Raw genomic sequence first — 7,636 nt, 5'->3', positions numbered from 1 at the left:
GCTTTCCAAAATGGCTGTAATTTTAATTCACACTAGCAATGTGTGAGAGTTATGGTTAGGTCATATTCTTGAAAGCACTTAGTTTATAAAAAAAAAAAATCCCGATTTTAGCCATTCTAAGAGTTGTGTAGTGTGGTATCTCATTGAAATTTAAATTTGCATTTCTCTAATGATAATAATGTTGGGCATCTTTATGTACTTGTGTGCCGCTTGAATATATTCTTCTTTGACAAAGCAGCTGTCCAAATCTTTTACAGATTTTTTTAAAAATTGGGTTGCTTGTTTTCTTACTATTGAGTTTGAAAGTTCTTTATATATTTTGTATATGAATCCTTTATCACACACCATGTGGTTTGCAAATATTTTCCCAGTCTGTCTTTTCTTTTCATTTTTAGGGACTTCTGAAGAGCAGAATTCCTTAATTTTGATGTTATCCAATTTATCACTTTTCTTTTATATGTGGTACTTTTGGTCTTGCATGTAAGAAATCTTTACCTAACTTCAGGTCAACAAGGTTTTTTTCCCCCATATGTTTTCTTCTAGAAGTTTTATCATTTCATGTTTTATATTTAGGTCTTCGAGTTAATTTTTGCATAAGATGCAAAGTATGGGTTGACATTTATGTTTTCCATGTGGATATCCAATTATTTTGGTATCATTTGTTGAAAAGAATATTCTTCCTCTATTGAACTGCCTTTGCACCTTCACTGAAAGTCGCTTGACATGTGGGACTATTTTTGGACCCTCTAGTCTGTTTCATTGATCTATACGTCTATCTTTTCTTCAATACACACTTTTTTTTTTTTTTTCGGCTGCACTGTGCAGCATGCGGATCTTAGTTCCCCAACATGTGCCCCCTGCATTGGGAGTGTGGAGTCTTTTTTTTTTTTTTTAAAGGTTTTTTTTTTTTTTGGCTGGGTTGGGTCTTCCTTGCTGTGTGGGGGCTTTCTCTAGTTGCTGAGAGCAGGGGCTACTCTTTGTAGTGGTGCACGTGCTTCTCATTGCGGTGGCTTCTCTTGTTGGGGAGCTCAGGCTCCAGGTGCGCCAGCTTCAGTAGTTCTGTTACACAGGCTTAGCTGCTCAGCGGCTTGTGGGATCTTCCTGGACCAGTGATCGAACCCGTGTCCTCTGCATTGGCAGGCGGATTCTTAACCACTGAGCTGCACCACAGGGAAGTCTGAGTTCGGAGTCTTAACCACTGTGCCAGCAGGGAAGTTCTAGTACACACTTGTCATGACTGTTGAAAGTATAGTCAGTCTAGAACTCAGGTGGTATGAGTCCTTCAAATTTGTTCTTCTTTATCAAAATTGTTTTGGCTATTCTGGTTAATTTTCCATACAGATTTTAGTATTAGCTTGTCAATTTTGGCAAAAATTGTTGATTGGAATGAATTGAATCTATTAATCAATTTTGAGAGAACTGATATTTTAACAATATTGAGTTGTTCAATCCATGAACATATCTATCTATTTATTTAGATCTTCTTTGATTTATCAGTTTTTCATACTTTTTTTTTTTTTTTTTTTTCTTTTTGAGGTATGCGGGCCTCTCACTGTTGTGGCCTCTCCCGTTGCGGAGCACAGGCTCCGGATGCGCAGGCCCAGCGGCCATGGCTCACGGGCCCAGCCGCTCCGCGGCATATGGGATCCTCCCAGACCGGGGCACGAACCCGTATCCCCTGCATCGGCAGGCGGACTCTCAACCACTGCGCCACCAGGGAGGCCCAGTTTTTCATACTTTTAAACATACGGATGTTGCATGTATTTTGTAAGATTTATACCTAAGTATTTCTTTTAAAAATATTATTGTAAATGCTATTTTTCAGTTTCCAGTTGCTTGCTGATTCTAGTGCTTACATGATTTTTTTTGTTTTATGTCTCAAATCCTGAGACCTTGCTAAACTCACTTTTTAGTGCTGGTAGCTTTTTGAAAAGTTCTTTGGGATTTTCTGTGTAGACCATCGTGGTATCTGTGAATAGAGGCAGTTTTATTTCTTCCTTTCCAATATGTTTGCCCTTTATTTCTTTTGCTTCCCTTATAGCACTGACTAGGACCTCCAGTTCAACACTGAGTAGGAGTTAGAATGGGCATCTTTACCTTGTTCCCAATCATAGGGGAAAATCATTTAGTCTTTTACTATTAAGCATAATATTAGCTGAAGATTCTTTTCTTCTGAGCCACACAGCTTGCAGGATCTTAGTTCCCTGACCAGGGATTGAGCCTGCGTGCTCGGCAGTGAAAACAAGGAGTCCTAACCACTGGACCACCAGGGAATTCCCTGAAGATTTTTTTAGATGTCATTTATCTTATTGAGGAAGTTCCTTTTTATTTCTAGCTTCTGAGAGGTTTTTTTTTTTTTTTTTTCACAAATGGGGGTTGAATTTTCTAAAAGGGCTTTCTGCTTCTCTTGAGATAATCACATTTTTTCCTTTTTAACCTACTGATATGGTTAATTACATATAAATTTTTTGAATGTTGAACCAGCCTTTCATTCCCAGAATAAACCCCAATTGATCATGAAGTAGTGTATTTATTTATTTATTTATTTTTAATTTTTTTTGCGGTACCGGGTCTCTCACTGCTGTGGCCTCTCCCGTTGTGGAGCACAGGCTCCAGACGCGCAGGCTCAGCAGCCATGGCTCACGGGCCTAGCCGCTCCGCGGCATGTGGGATCTTCCCGGACCGGGGCACGACCCCGTGTCCCCTGCATCGGCAGGCAGACTCTCAACCACTGCGTCACCAGGGAAGCCCGTGTATTTTTAATATATTGCTGAAATCAACTTGCTAATATTTGGTTGATGATTTTTGCATTTATATTTGTTCTTCTTATATATTATGGAATAATTTATATAGAATTGGTATAATTTGTTTCTTAAATGTTAGGTAGAATTCTCCAAAAAAGCCATGTATGCCTGGGGTTTTTTTTTTTTTGTTTTTGCTTTTGCTTTTTTTTTAAATGGTTCTAAAATACAATTCAATTTACATAATATTTGTAGGATTATTCAGGTGATCTGTTTCCTCTTTAGCAGTTTGTATTTTTTAAGAATTTTATTCATTTCATATAAGTTGTTGAATCTATGGCCATAGAATTTTTCATAACATGCCCTTATTATCTCTTGAACGTCTGTGGATCTGTAATATTCTCCCTTTCACACTTGACATTTGTAATTTGTGTCTTCTCTTTTTTCTTGGTAGGTCTGTCTAGAGGGCTTATCAATTTTATTGTCTTTTTAAAAAAAGAAACAGGTTTTGGTTTTATTGATTTTTTTTTCTCTATTTTTAATTTTGTTTTAATGAAACGTAATTTCATTTAAGTTTAAATGATTTCTGTTCTTTAGTATGTCCTGTCTTCTGCTTGATTTAGATTTAATTTGCTTTTTCTACTGCTTGATTTAGATTTAATTTGCTTTTTCTAGTTTCTTAAGGTAGAAGCTTAAATGACTGATGTGACATCTTCCTTCTGTTTTAATATAAACACTGAGTGCTAAAAATTTTCCTCTAAATATTATCACTTCACTGCATCCCACAAATTTTAATGTGTTGCATTTTCGTTTTCATACAATTCAAAATATTTTCTAATTTTTATTGTGATTTCCTCTTTTACCATGGGTTATTTAGAAGTGCTTAATTTCCAAATATTTTGCAGATATATTTTTATTATTAATTTCTACTTTAAATCTGTTATGGAATCTTATAAACTACCTATTCTTTTCAATTTGTCAAGGTTTGCTTTATGTCCCTAAATACTGTCTATTTGGTGAATGTTGCAGCTGCATTTGAAAGGTGTATTCTGCTGTTGTTAGCTAGAGTGTGGCATTAATGTCAATTAGGTAAAGATGGTTAGCAGTGTTGTTCAGGACTATTAGATCTTTACTTTCTGCCGACTCATTCTATCAATTGCTGAAAGAAGAATGGTGAAATCTGTCTGTAATGGTGGATTTGCCTATTTCTCTTTTTAAATCTATCAATGCTACTGTTTTTGCTTCAGCCAGTTATCTTTTTTTTTCCCCCCCTTTGGCCACACCGCGTGGCTTGTGGGATCTCAATCCCGACCAGGGATTGAACCCAGGCCCTTGGCATTGAGAGTGCAGAGTCCTAATCACTGGACTGCCAGGGAATTCCCCTTTAGCCATTTATGTTTTGGAGCATTTATAAATAATAAAAAATGAGTTTTATAATTACCTCCATTTATGCCATATCTAGTGTTCTTTATTCATTTTATAGATACAAGTTTCTCACTGGAATCACATCCCTTCTACCAGAAGAACTTCCTTTAACATTTCTTGTAATACAGGTCTGCTGGCAATAAATACTTTGTTTTTGTTTGTTTGAAGAAGTATTTATTTCTCTTTCAATTTTGAAAATGTTTCCAGTGGATATAGAATTCTAGGTTGACAAGATTTTCATTTTAGAACTTTAAAGATGCCATTCCACTGTCTTATGACTTTTACAGTTTCCTATGAGAAATTTGCCATATTCTTTTCTTTGTTCCTCTGTATTTATTGTGTCATGTTTGTCTTTGGTTTCAGCAGTTTAAATATGATATATCTAAGTGTGTGGGATTTTTTTTTTTTTGTATTTATCTTGCTTACCATTTTCTGAGCTTCTTGAATTTGTGGTTTTGGATCTGTCACTATGTTAGATAACAGAAAATATATATTGGTCTCTGCTCTGCTTCCTGACAGATAGATCCTGAAACCATTGTAATTTTCTAAGTGATAAGAGAACTAGGAGCATCTGTTATTCTAATATTTGGTCTCTGACCCATATCTGATACAGGGCTCTTAAAACCCTTGTAAATTCCTGGTGATAAGAGCCCCAGGAGGATCTTTTGTTCTAATGAGTTCACTCTGGGTGAGCTCCTGAATGGCTCCAGATGGGGGCTGGTCACCAGAAAGACCAAGATGTGTTTAGAAGCTTGGAATCTTCAGCTCCACCTCCCTCCTCCAGAGGGGAGAGGGGCTGGAAATGGAGCTAATAATTGATCATGCCTCTGTGATGAAACATCTGAAAAATCCCAGTAGTATGGGGTTTGGGGAGCTTCCAGGTTGGTGAACATATTCACATACAGGAGGGTGACACACTCCCAACTCCACACGGACAGAAGCTCCTGTGCTTGGGACCTTGCCAGACCTCATGCCCTATGTTCTCTCTTCATCTGGCTCTTCATCTGTATTCTTTACTACATCCTTTAATACACTGATAAACATAAGTGTGTCCTTCAGTTCTGTAAGCTGCTCTAGCAAATAATTGAATCTAAGGGGGAAAATGTCATGGGAACCTCTGATTTGTCTAAGTCAGACAGAAGTTGTGGATAATCTGGGGATCTACTACTTGTGATGGGTGTCTGAAAAGTTCATCAGTCTTGTGGGACTGAGCACTTAACCTGTGGGATCTGATACTATCTCCAGGTAGATACTTTCAGAATTGAGTTAAATTGTAGGACACCTAGATGATGTCACAGAGAATTGTTTGGTTGGGGGAAATCCCCCACACATTTGGTGACCAGAAGTGAAGCATTCTGTGTGAATAACAAAGGAAACACACAGGAGGAAGAACTGAGGGTTTTTCCCTACTCAGGAGAGGGAAAAACTGGAGTTTTTTTTTTCTCCAATACAAATTAATTTTGGAGAATTCTTAGCTAGTGTCCCTTCAAATATTTCTCCAGTCCCATTCTCTCTCTCTTTTCTCTTTCTGAAATTCCAATTAGACATATGTTAGATTATAATGCTGCCTTACAGCTTTTGGATGTTCTGTTCTGTTGGTCCCACCACACCCCACTTTTTGTGTTCTTTGCTTTTTTTGTGTGGGTAATTTCTTTTGATCTATACTTAGTTTCACTGATTCTTTCCTTGGCTGTGTTGATTCTATTGACGAGGCCATCAAAGTCATTCTTGATTTGTTACCATGTTTTTCATTTTCTAGCACTTCCATTTTATTTTTTCCTATAGTTACTATCTCTCTGTTGAAATTATCCATCTGATCACACATTGTGCATTTTTCCTTTCCAGCTTTTAATACATTAATCATAGTAATTAAAAATTCTCTGATAGTTGCAACTGTGTGTAATCTTTAAGTCCATTTTTGTTGATTGCTTTGTCTCTTGACAGTGTGATTTTTTTTTCCTTGCTCCTTTGTATGCCTCATAGTTTTTTTCTTAAAAGACATTTTGTGTAAGACAATAGAGACAAAAGTATATACTCTTTTTTTTTTTCCAGAATATTGAGAGAGTTCCCTGTGCTATACTGTAGGTCTTTGTTGGTTATCTATTTTATTTATTTATTTATTTATTTATTTATTTATTTATTGGGAAGATGTTGGAGGTAGGAGTTTAGTAATTTATTTTTGCTGTGTTGGGTCTTCGTTTCTGTGCGAGGGCTTTCTCTAGTTGTGGCAAGCGGGGGCCACTCTTCATTGCAGTGCACGGGCCTCTGACTATCGCGTCCTCTCTTGTTGCGGAGCACAGGCTCCAGACGCGCTGGCTCAGTAGTTGTGGCTCATGGGCCTAGTTGCTCCGCGGCATGTGGGATCCTCCCAGACCAGGGCTCAAACCCGTGTCCCCTGCATTGGCAGGCAGATTCTCAACCACTGCACCACCAGGGAAGCCCAAAAGTATATACTTTTTATGCCTGGAAATTGACACATTTTTTCTTTTGCTAGGCCTTTAGTCTGGAGATTGAGTCAATCTAGTCAGAAGTTGAGCTGGATTTGGATTTTATTGTTGCTACGGTTATCCTCTGTACACCACAGATTCTCAAATTTCTCTGGTGTGAATCATGAGGGTGGATCCTGGTTTGCCAGTGAATTTTTCTCAATAGTTGCTACATGCTCATCTTTAAGTCCTTCTTTATGCTTAGTGTTAGTTACAGTCTCTTTCCATGCTCTTGCACCTCTGATTGCAGTAGACTGCTTTTACTTGTCATTGACTGCATTTTACCCTGGTGGTAAGAAGGGCAGGGCAGAGAGGAGCATTCTCTGCTGTCCTAATTCAGCCTCATCAGCAGGCAGTATGTCCTTGGATATCAGAGTGGGACCTTCTCAATGATCCTTCCCTGCCCCCAGTGACACGGTATCTCTAATGGTCTGGACCCACAATGTATTTCCTGACCCTCTCCCAGGATTAGAAGTTTTATTTCTATTTCCTTCCCCCAGTTGCAGTGGGTCTTCATTTATGCCCTAAAGTTGATAGATTTTGCTGTTCTTCCTCCGGAAGCTTAAGGCTTATATTTTTTAGGGAAGATGGGGGAGAAGGATCTGGGGGGCCTTTGTGCTTTTCCTGTATCTGCTGCTCTTCCCTTCTAGGCCTGCATCAAGAGGATGGCTTTCTCAGAACACTCATGCTGCCCCACCCCCACCCCCAAATCTTTCTTTTAATTACTGATGAGGTCTGTGGAGAAGAGCCTGAAAGTGATGGCAGATTTCTCTTGTGCTCCCAAGGGTTCTATATTCTCAAGCTAGCCCACACCAGCCTTTAGCAATTTGTTAGAACTTTTAGATAATTTCTTATTGTTGTTGTTGCCAGATTATATAGCATTTGGTGGTACCTACCTCAGGTAAACCAGTGCTTATGTCATGTCTCTCCTTTGATGCATTTGTGTTTCCTTAGATTTTGGGTTACCCTGCAATGTCAGCCCTC

Source organism: Mesoplodon densirostris, chromosome 2 (assembly GCF_025265405.1).
Source record: "Mesoplodon densirostris isolate mMesDen1 chromosome 2, mMesDen1 primary haplotype, whole genome shotgun sequence".
Taxonomy (NCBI): domain Eukaryota; kingdom Metazoa; phylum Chordata; class Mammalia; order Artiodactyla; family Ziphiidae; genus Mesoplodon; species Mesoplodon densirostris.
Note: the sequence above shows the minus strand (reverse complement) of the source record.